Below are 12,000 nucleotides of genomic sequence, written 5' to 3' on the forward strand. Positions count from 1 at the left end.
ATTAGCTAAAAAGGTAAAACGTTTGGATTTGTTTCGTAACATTTGTAACGTTTGGCTTAAATTGCTAAAAAGGTGAAACATTTGGATTTGTTTCGTAACGTTTGTAAACGTTTGTCTTTAATCGATAAAAAGGGGAACTGTTTGGATTTGTTTTATAACATTTGTAAACGTTTGGCTTAAATCGCTAAAACGGAGAAACGTTTGGATTTGTTTCGTAAGGTTTTAAATGTTTGGATTTGTTTCGTAACATTTTAAACGTTCGGCTAAATCGCTAAAAAGGTGAAACGTTTGGATTTGTTTCGTAACGTTTGTAAATGTTTGCTTCAATCGCTAAAAAGGGGAAACATTTGGATTTGTTTTGTAACGTTTTAAACATTTGGCTGAAATCGCTAAAAAGGTGAAACGTTTGGATTTGTTTTGTAACGTTTGTAAACATTTGGCTTAAATCGCTAAAAAGGTGAAACATTTGGATTTGTTTCGTAACGTTTGTAAACGTTAGACTTAAATCGCTAAAAAGGTGAAAAGTTTGGATTTGTTTCGTAACGTTTCTAAGCGTTTGCTTAAATCGCTAAAAAGGTAAAATGTTTGTATTTGTTTCGTAATGTTTTTAAACGTTTGCTTAAATCGCTAAAAAGGTGAAACGTTTGGATTTGTTTCGTATCGTTTTAAACGTTTCGATTGGTTTCGTAATATTTTAAACGTTTGGATTGGTTTGGTAACATTTTAAACGTTTGGATTTGTTTCGTAACGTTTTAAAGGGTAATTGATTTTGGAGGTCACTGTACTTTTAAAAAGTTTCAAAATGGTGACCGAACTTCAAAACGTAACATTTTAGTTACTATACTATTTGGTTATGTTAAGATAGAAGGATTTTTGGTTACCGAAGAAAATTATTTCAAGTCGATTTTTTGTTGATTGTGTGTATATATGAAATATAAGATATTATTTGTTATAAATAATAAAAATTTGATTACTACGTATGTATAATTTGACCGTAAAACACTAAAAAACCTTCCAAAATCACATATTTGAAAGTTTAGTAACCAATTTGTTACGTTTTGAAGTTCGGTCACCATTTTGCAATTTTTGAAAAGTACAGTGACCCCTAGAATCAATTACCCCGTTTTAAACGTTTAGATTTGTTTCGTAACGTTTGTAAACGTTTGGCTTAAATCACTAAAAAGGTGAAACCTTTGGATTTGTTTTGTAATGTTTGTAAATGTTTGGCTTATATCACTAAAAATGTGAAAGGTTTGGATTTCTTTCGTAACATTTGTAATCGTTTGGCTTAAATCGCTAAAAAGGCGAAACCTTTGTATTTGTTTCATAACGTTTGCAAACGTTTGGCTTAAGTCACTAAAATGGGGAAACGTTTGGATTTGTTCTGTAACATTTGTAAACGTTTGATTTAAATCGCTAAAAAGGTGAAATGTTTGGATTTTTTTCGTAACGTTTGTAAAGGTTTGGCTTAAATCGCTAATAAGGTGAAACGTTTTGATTTTTTTGTGACGTTTTAAACGGTTGACTTAAATCGCTAAAAAGGTGAAACGTTTGTATTTGTTTCGTAATGTTTGTAAACGTTTGGCTTAAATTGCTAAAAAGGAGTATCGTTTGGATTTGTTTTGTAAAGTTTTAAACGTTTGTGTCACGACCCATTTTCATTAGTCGTGACCGGCGCTAGGATATGGGTATGGTTGTAGCAAAACCCATAGTAAGCCTTGCGGATAACCAACTTAAACAGTTAAAACAATGTACCTGCAGAAAACCACATGCTCGGGGGCAACCGAGACTTCAGCCTTGTCTAGCAGTACATATAAACAACATATATTTAAACTACGCTTATCTCAAATAATCTCAACAACATGGTAATATATAAAATACCATAGACACTGTAATCATGCCAAAGCTGATAATATAATAGTTGGACCAATCCAACAAACAATAGTCTAAAATATAAAGTATAAGATTAAGACATAAATACTGATACTACTACTGCGGTGTAAGAGTTTAAAACAGTTCGACTCTTTGTTTCTGAAAATAAAATAAAGAACCTCCGAGAATGAAGAAACTGAGATCGACCAATTCTCAAATCATAAACCTGGAAAATTTTGGAATACAACGGGGTCAGATTTACTAAGTAGAGTTTATATAACCATTAAAATGTATTAAGTTAAAAATCTTTAAAACGTTTAATAAAACATTTTCATCATGGATTATCCATTGTCGTGTCGGTGAGACGTATCTCAATAACCGATCTCCGACTACCACTTAATAAATAGTGAGCCCATGAGACGTATCTTCCACCGGTGCCCTCACTAAGGTGAGTCGTATCCCGAATCTACCTCAATACCATAATCATTACCGGTGCGCACGTAGTCCCGATGATGCCTATCGAGTAGCACGTTCCAAATCAAATCCACAATGTCGAAAAATAGTTCAAAAGCTGTTTATACATATACATATACAAAATATAATATTTGCTTAATAAAGAGGTAAATAGAGATATAAACTCACTGCTTGCTAAATCCACGTGATCCTGACAAGCACCTAACTCTGGTTCGCCTCTGAAGTACGAACAGTCGACGGGTCTAAATAAAATATTAAAATCATAATCAAAATCAGACTCTAACTCTAAAGAGTACTAGACACCACATAGGACTAGTACACACAACAACACATCAACGTATAATCAAACGCATGAGATTACAACGTATAAAAACTATAACCCAAGTTATAGAAATCAACCGTATAAGTTATATATATAAAATTACAATTTGAGTAATTTATTAACCAATTTATTTTAACCCAAGTTAAAATGCATATAAGTGAGTCAGCCGAGTTATTTAAAACTAACAAGTTTCTTCCCACTTGTTGGGCGACCACAGTCTAACCCAAACCAAAACTTTATTAAATTTATAAACCCGAGTTTATAAATTAAATATTTGATAAAATAATTATCCAATTTTTAAAATAGAATTCAATAACTTCAAAATCAGGTAACCCAAGTTACAACTAAAACTTAACCATTAAATTTTATAAAAGTTTAGGGACTAAACTGTAATTTAGCCAATTTGATTTTCGAACTCAAAATTAATTATCCGTTTTCAATTTAATAAATTATAGGATAAACAAAATCCAAAAGTTATCCTATAGGTAAAACTTAACTTGAATAAAATTTTTTAAAACTTTTAGGTGCTAAATTGTAAATTAGTCAAATTGGCATATTAATCAAAATGTAATATAATTACCCGAGTAATTAAAACTTACGTTGTAAAATACTCATCGATTACACTTTACTAGTTTAATAAATCCATTCCTAATTTAAAAGTTCTAATTTAAAACAATAACAATAGATAACACAACTTGAGGGATTCAAATGCTTCAAAGTAAAACACTTAGTGACCATATTGGCCAATTGACCATCTTCCTCATTCAAATAAAAGTTCATCCCCGCCATAAAGAATTCCATGAAACCCAAGTCATCAATTCAATCGATGAATTACCAGGAAACCATCAATTAAACCTAGAAGCATGATTCCTTTAACAATCATAAACACGAACTTGGCAACATCACAATCTAACATGATTAAGAACAAGAACCTATTATAGAAACCATGACCTCTTCATGGAGGCAACAAGCATTCGATAAACAGGCGATCGAAACGGTAGTAACACGACGAACAATTACACTTATTAATTGAATCTCCATTCTACTTATCATAGGTTACAAGAAATTTATCTAAGGCAGCCGAATCAAAACAAAAGAAAACGGCAGTAACAAGCAAACACGTCGAAATTGAACGGCGAAGAAACGGAGTAATCTTTACGTACCTTTTGTGATTCCGAAATATGAGATTCGAAGGGAATGAATAGGATGGACAAAGCAAGAATACCCAACTCAGATAATTACTAGCATGGAGAGAACATACATTTAAGTCGATGAAAACGATTTGGAAACGAAGAACAATGAAAAGAGTTAAACGATTACTTACCGAAACTTGGATCGAATGAAAGGAAAAGATGTTTCGAAAGTTTCTGAAGGTTTTTCTCTAAAAAGGGTCGGCTAGGGTTTCAGAAAATAACGTAGGGTTTCAGAAAATAAACCACGTCTGATGACGGGTCTTTAAATAGACCTGTCAACCCGGAATTTTCTGGCAGTGTGCGGGCGCACACAGCTAGTGTGCGGGCGCACACAGCTAGTGTGCGGGTGCACATTGCTGTATGCAGCAGTGTGCGATCGCACACAATAAGTGTGCGGGCGCACACTGCTGGTATGCGGGCGCACACCAGCTAGCCCGTCTTAGGCCGGGCTAGTTCGATACTAAATCGAACCCTGCCGCACTACGAACCAAGAATCAAGTCCGAAACGAATCCGATCCTCAAGAAAACGAGCCGAAATTAACTTGAAATGACGATTGAAAACACGGGATATTACATTCTCCCCAACTAAATAAAAATTCGCTCTCGAATTTAATCACAAACAAAAATCACAACACACCAAGTGCACAAACAATTAAAATACATAAGAAACGATACACGTACCTCAAGGAAAAAGGAAAGGATAACTCTTTCGCATATCGGACTCCGTCTCCCAAGTGTACTCCTCAACAGAATGATTCCGCCATAGAACTTTGACCATCAGAATCTCCTTGTTCCGTAACCTACGCACTTGCGTATCGACAATCTCTACTGGCTGTTCCTCATAGGAAAGCTCCTGGTCAATCTAAACGCTCTGAGGCACAATCACATGTGAAGGATCTGAGATGCACTTCCTCAGCATAGAAACATGAAATACAGGATGCACTAAAGACATGTCTGGCGGCAGAACCAGACGATAAGCCACATTTCCAATCCTCTCTGAAATCTCATAAGGACCAACGTACCTCGGTGCAAACTTTCCCTTGACACCAAAACAAACCACGCCTTTCATAGGCGAAACCCGAAGAAACACAAAGTCTCCCACTTGAAACTCGATGTCTTTTCTCTTCGGATCAACATAACTCTTATGCCGACTAAAAGCTGTCTCCAACCTCCGTTTTATCAACGGTACCTTCTCTGATGTAACCTGGATAATATCAGTACCAGACAACTTCCTCTCGCCGACGTCTTCCCAGCAGATAGGAGATCAATACTTGCGTCCGTTCAAAGCCTCATAAGGTGCCATCTCAATGCTCGCATGATAACTGTTGTTGTAGGAAAACTCAATCAACGGCAAATGAGTATCCCAGCTACCCTGAAAATCAAGAATGCACATCCTGAGCATATCCTCCAACGTCTGAATAGTCCTCTCAGACTGACCGTCAGTCTGAGGATGAAAAGTTGTACTGAAGTCCAAACGAGAACCCAAAGACTCCTGTAACGCTCTCTAGAACCTCGAAGTGAAAATAGAACCTCTGTCAGAAACAATCGAAACCGGTACACCATGCAAACTGACAATCTTGTCGATGTACAACTTAGCCAACTTTGAAGCAGGATATGAAACCTTGATCGGAAGGAAATGAGCTGACTTGGTCATACGGTCAACTATCACCCAGATGGAGTCGTACCCCTGTTGAGTACGTGGTAAACCAACCACAAAATCCATGGCAATCTGCTCCCAGTTCCACTCTGGAATAGGTAGTGGCTGCAGATAGCCAGAAGGTCTCTGATGTTCCAGCTTCACCTGCTGGCAAATCAGACACTTGGAAATGTACTCTGCAACATCCTTCTTCATTCCGCTCCACCAATACGTACCCTTGAGGTCATGGTACATCTTGGTAGATCCCGGATGAACACTATATGCTGACCTATGCGCCTCCTCCAAAATCTGGTCTCTCAGGCCATCCGAATCCGGAACGCACAGTCTAGAACCAAACCTGAGAACTCCGTCAACAAAAACAAACTCGAAATTCCCATCCAGATGGATCTCATCCATAATCCATTTCAATTGTGGATCCTCAGCTTGTAAAGTTTTAATCCTATCAATCAAAACTGGTTGCACCTGCAGCTATGCCAACAACTACCATTATGAGAAACCTGAAAACCTTAGCCCCAAGCTATCAAACCATGCCACTCTCTAACCATGGGTCTGCGCCCAACCTAAGAAATATGGGCCAAACTGCCCGAAGAATTGCGACTCAATCATCGGCTACCAAATTAGCCTTGCCAGGATTGTACTGAATAGTACAGTCGTAGTCTTTCAGCAACTCTAGCCACCTCCTCTGTCTCAGATTCAACTCTTGCTGATCAAAGATGTACTTCAGACTCTTATTATCAGTGAAGATCTCGCAAGTTGCACCGTACAAGAAGTGCCTCCAGATCTTCAGAGCAAAAACCACAGCCGCTAACTCCAAGTCATGAATAGGGTAATTCACCTCGTGCTTCTTTAGCTGACGAGAAGCATAGGCAATCACCTGTCCATGTTGCATCAACACGCAACCTAAGCCAATTTGAGAAGCATCGCAGTACACATTAAAACCCTCAATGCCAGAAGGCAACGCCAAAACAGGAGCTGTAGTCAGAATCTCCTTCAGCTTCTCGAAACTTGCCTCACACTTGTCGGTCCACTCAAACTTAACACCCTTCTGTGTTAGTTTAGTCAAAGGTGCAGATATTCGAGAGAAATACTGCACGAACCAACGGTAGTAGTCAGCTAACCCAAGAAAACTCTTGATCTCGGTAACTGACCTCGGCCTCTGCCAATCCATAATCGCCTCAATCTTGTTCGGATCAACCTTGATCCCATCCTTCAACACAATGTGTCCTAAGAAGGTAACCTGTTCTAAACAAAACTCGCACTTTGAGAACTTAGTATACAACTGATGCTCTCGCAAGGTCTGTAGTATAGTCCTCAAGTGATAAGCATGCTCCTCCTCACTCCGAGAATAAATCAGGATGCCGTCAATGAAGACGATTACAAACTGATCTAAAAACGGCTTGAAAACCCGATTCATCATGTCCATAAATGCTGCTGGTGTGTTAGTAAACCCAAACGACATGACCAGAAACTCGAAATGCCCATAACGCCTTTTGAAAGCAGTCTTAGGTACATCGACGTCTCGAATCCAAAGTTGATGATACCCGGATCTCAATATAATCTTGGAAAAGCACTTCGCACCCTGCAACTGATCAAACAAGTCGATACAAAGCTAAAAGAACCGTCCTTCTTCTTAACAAACAGAACTAGAGCACCCCAAGGAGAAGTACTCGGTCTGATGAAACCACTGTCTAACAGTTCTTGCAACTGCTCTTTTAACTCCTTCAGCTCAGCAGGAGCCATCCGATATGGCGGTATCGAAATAGGTTCAGTTCCAAGAACAACGTCAATGCAGAACTCGATTTCTCGATCAGGTGGTAATCCAGGCAACTCCTTTGGAAAAACGTCAGTGAACTCATTCACTATAGGGACAGTGTTCATACTGCCCACCTCACCATCCACATCTCAAACCACAGCTAAGAAAGCTTGACAACCCTTACTCATCATTCGTTTTGCCTTGATCGCAGAAATCAGATTTTTCAGTGTCTCTGCCTTCTCCCATTGGAAAGAAAAGGCAGATCACCTGGAATCCGAAACTCAACTGACTTTCCTAGATAGTCGATCGAAGCATAATGGCGTGCCAGCCAATCCATCCCCAAAATCACGTCAAATGATAGTACATCCAACACAACCAAATCAGCATGCAAGTCTCTTCCATGGATAACCACGGAATACGATGGATACACAACGTCCACCACCACACAGTCAGACAAGGGAGTAGAAACAGATAAAGGTTCACACAAACTTGTTGGTGTTACACCCAACTTAGCAGCAAAATAAGTAGACACAAAGGATTGGGTTGCACCCGCATCAAATAAAACAAGAGCATCTACAAAAGCAATCTGAATAGTACCTTGCACCACTGCGTTAGATGCAAAAGCATCCTGAGGAGTCAAGGCGAAAACTCTGACCTGACCCTGACTCTGCTGCTGAGAACTCTGTTCAGTACCATAGTTGCTAGAACCTCTACCGCCGTTTCCACGGCCTCCAAAACCACGCCATCCAGAACCTCGGCCCCGCTGGCCACAGAAAGAAGCGGCAGGTTGAGAAAACCCTGCAGGTGCACAGAACCCTGGTCTCTGACTCTGATAGAATGGCTGAGCAACACTAGTTGCCGACACCTGCTGCCCAGATGCCTGACACTCTCTGGCAAAGTGACCCGGCCTGCCACAAGTAAAACAACCCCCTGGTGCTAAACGATACTCGCCTGGATGTCGACGTCTACAATTTTGGAAAAAAGGAAAACTAGCACCTCCACTGTTACCGCGCCCAACACTACGCTGGTACCGCTGTTGCCGGAATTGTAGGTGTAACGCTGATAACTCTTCTTGACACCCCTCTTCTTGTTCTTGTACTGAGAAGGTGTCGATTGGTAGCTACAACCACCACTCTGCTGTCCAGGGCTAAAAGACTTCTTAGTCTGAGAAGAACCAGAAATCTCCCCAAACTGCACCAATGAGCTCTCCAGACGACAAGCACTCTCCACTACGTCTGTAAAGTCTCTGCGTGTCTCAGTCAGCAAACTCACAAAATCGCGCCTTAAGCCCTTTACATATATGTCGTTCACTCTTTGCAAATCTGTCTGCAAGTCTGGAGCGAACCGTCCCAACGTCATGAATTCCGTCGTGTACTCAGATACCGTCATATCATCCCTAGCGAGCGTAAGAAATCTGTCTCTATGACCCTCTGTCACAGAAAACGGAAAGAAGAAAGCTCTGAACCTCTCCACAAATTGAGCCCAAGAGATAGTAGCCATGTCTGCATGAACAGATCTATGAAACCAGTCCCCAAGCTGAACCCTTCATACACATCTCGACTAGAACGACGGTCTGACGCTCAGTAGCCTGTAGTCGCCGAGCATTCTGCTCAACCTTCGCGAGAAAGTCCAACGTGTCTCCAGAATTGTCAAACTCAGTTGGCTTCAGCCTCATATAAGCCAAAACCAAATCCCTGTCAGTGGTTCCGACACCACCAACTGCTGCACCACCAGCCCGTGGTTGCTGCTACTGAACTATCTGACCCAAAACCGCTTAATGATCCTGCATAGCGACCTGACCCGCTTGCAGCTGAACCTGGTTGAGTTGTAAAGCAGCAACTCCAGCCAAAAACGTGTTGAAGTCAAAATCGTCCAACTAAGGTTGTGCCGCACCTGGTGCTTGTGTTAGTAGTATATGCCCTAGGGCCATTTTGTATTTATACTTGTATAAACAAATCCCATTGGCAATGATATATATGTTTTATTTGAACTAAGTGCCTCATCAACTAAGTGTTTATTTATTGCATATTCTCCTTATCACATTGTGATAGAATCTATTCTTAAGGCGTTGAGAATATGAGTGACAGATTCTATTATTCAAGTGATCTAACTAACCATTCACGATCGATGGGGTCCTACGAATAAGGGCATTGCATTATCCCGGAAAGATCGTCACCTCTATTTATTCTCCTGATTAATAAAGAGTTACTAATTATAGGAAGCAGTGAGTCTCATACTACTTGATGGGGATCAGAATAAACATATGGACACTCAAAGGGTTTGAGTGTGTCGAACAAATTAATGACGCTAGATTACTTATACATGGTATTTCATCAAAGTCAATTTAATGTCATCTATTTCATAATTGTACATATGTCCTTTGACTTGCGGTGACACTATCTTGTATATAGGTGATTAGAGTTTGATACTGTTAGTGATATGCACTAGGTCAATCATGTTTGACCATGTTTTGACTTTATCATTTTATTATTTATTGATTGGCAGTTTTTATCATTTTATATTAATGATTAAAATACTTGAATGGTTAATTCTTTCTAAGGTCATCGAGTATGTGACTTGATAGTAGAACCCTTAGGTTTAATAAAAGAATTATATACCATCTATCCCTAGTCTTAATAGAACATTGAGACTAGTATGATGTTGACTGATGATTATATTTTACTAATCATGTATATGAGATATTAAGTCAAATCATAGGTGCTATTTGAGAAATAAGGCACTGGATGACCCACTGTGAGAATACTACATAGATCACTGTCATAAGTAATTCTCATTACAGTTCTATTAGTATAATCCTTTGACCTTGAAATCATCATGGATTTCTACATAGTTATTTCATATTTTGATACAGTCTTACATTATCTTTAACAGGATAATGGAATAGACTGTCATTGGATATGAAAGTAACTATGTGAGAAATGTGAGTGACTGAGAAGGAATTTGTCCCTCATTTATTTGAGTAAGATATCTATGGGCCCCTTGAAGAAGATAGACTGAAGAAAATGCATGGCCATGCTAATTGATAAGAAGTTATCATTTTCAGTCTACTTAGAGTCAAGAAACTAATGATTGAATGTTATAAGGATGACATAACTATGTCTTATATTCAATCTGGATATCGAGAGACAAAGGGATTAAAATATTATTGTAAATGGTTAAATCGGATTATCGATATTCATATAACTTGGGTAGTCATAATGTCTTGCTAGAGGCCACTTATGACTTGTGGGCTGAAATAGGGATTTCGAGCCTACTGTCAACGTTATATGAACCTACAGGGTCGCACACTAAGAACAGGCCCAAAACAGTTATGGGTTGTACAAGCCCAATGTGATTAATTATATATATATATATATATATATATATATATATATATATATATATATATAATTCGTAATATATATATATTAATAAATATATATATTAATTCGAAATTTAAGGATAAGTGTTTTCCTTAATTTATTATTTTTGGAAGATAATAAATATAGTAATTAATATATATATGGATAATTATCAAAAAGGAGTTTTTGATAAACATAAACTTGTAGAATTGCAATGAGATTGAAATTCGAATTTGTCTCAAACCCTAGTGTTATTTATCACTATAAATACTCATTAAGCAATTGGTTTGAGAATCACGAAATTCATTATTCACTAAATCACTAAAATTCGAAATTGCTTGTGAAGCAATAGTGCTAGCACACAAGCACTAGTTTTGGCTAAGGTCTGTTCGTGTGGATACTCGTAGAGGACGCGTTCTTTTGGAGGCGTTTCTGATCCGAGGCCAGGTATCACCAAAGTGAACCACCTCCTTCCTTCCTACATTGCTGTTGAATTCGACATACAAGTAAGTAATTATTCTGTTAATTCAAATTACATGGATCTTGGTTTGGGTTTTTAGATAAATTTTTGAAATTCCGCTGCGTTATGAACCTATAAAACCCAACAGTGGTATCGGAGCTGCTTGTAATTTGATTAATTAGATTCTGAGTATATATGTGATATATGCTTATTGTATGTTCTGTTTTGAAAAAGGGGTTGTTTTTCGAAATTGTTTTTGAAGGAATTATAATTCGTTGTAATTATAAATAAAACGTTTATGTGATTAATTGTATGAAAAATAGTATAAAGAATTAATTTGATTAATCGTTTAATGTGATTAAAACTTCGAATATACTGTTCTAAATTAATATTACGTTTTAATTTGATTAAAGGTTTCGTAGTGTTAATGTTCATACGAATTGATAAGAAAAGGGGAAACAAAATAATAAAACTGTTTTTGAATAAGGATTAGTAAACTGTTTATGAAACTGTTCTAATTCTATTAGGAAAACTGTTTTTGAATAGGATTAGTAAACTGTTTGTGAAACTGGTTTTAATTCTATTAGTAATTCTGTTTTGAATAGGATTAGTAAACTGTTTGTGAAACTGTTTTAATTCTATTAGTAATTCTGTTTTGAATAGGATTAGTAAACTGTTTGTGAAAGTGTTTTGATTCTATTAGTAATTCTGTTTTAAATAGGATCAGTAAACTGTTTGTGAAACTGTTTTAATTCTATTGAGAAAACTGTGTTTAATTATGTTATGAACATAATTTATAAAACTGTATTTAATTCTGCTATGAGCCGAATTAATGAAACTGTTGTTATTTAAGTGTTAAATAAATTGTTTCTGAACAGTTTTTAAGATGCAGTAATTAGGGTTTTGG

This window comes from Mercurialis annua, linkage group LG5 (genome assembly GCF_937616625.2).
Source record: "Mercurialis annua linkage group LG5, ddMerAnnu1.2, whole genome shotgun sequence".
In the NCBI taxonomy this organism is placed as follows: Eukaryota; Viridiplantae; Streptophyta; class Magnoliopsida; order Malpighiales; family Euphorbiaceae; genus Mercurialis; species Mercurialis annua.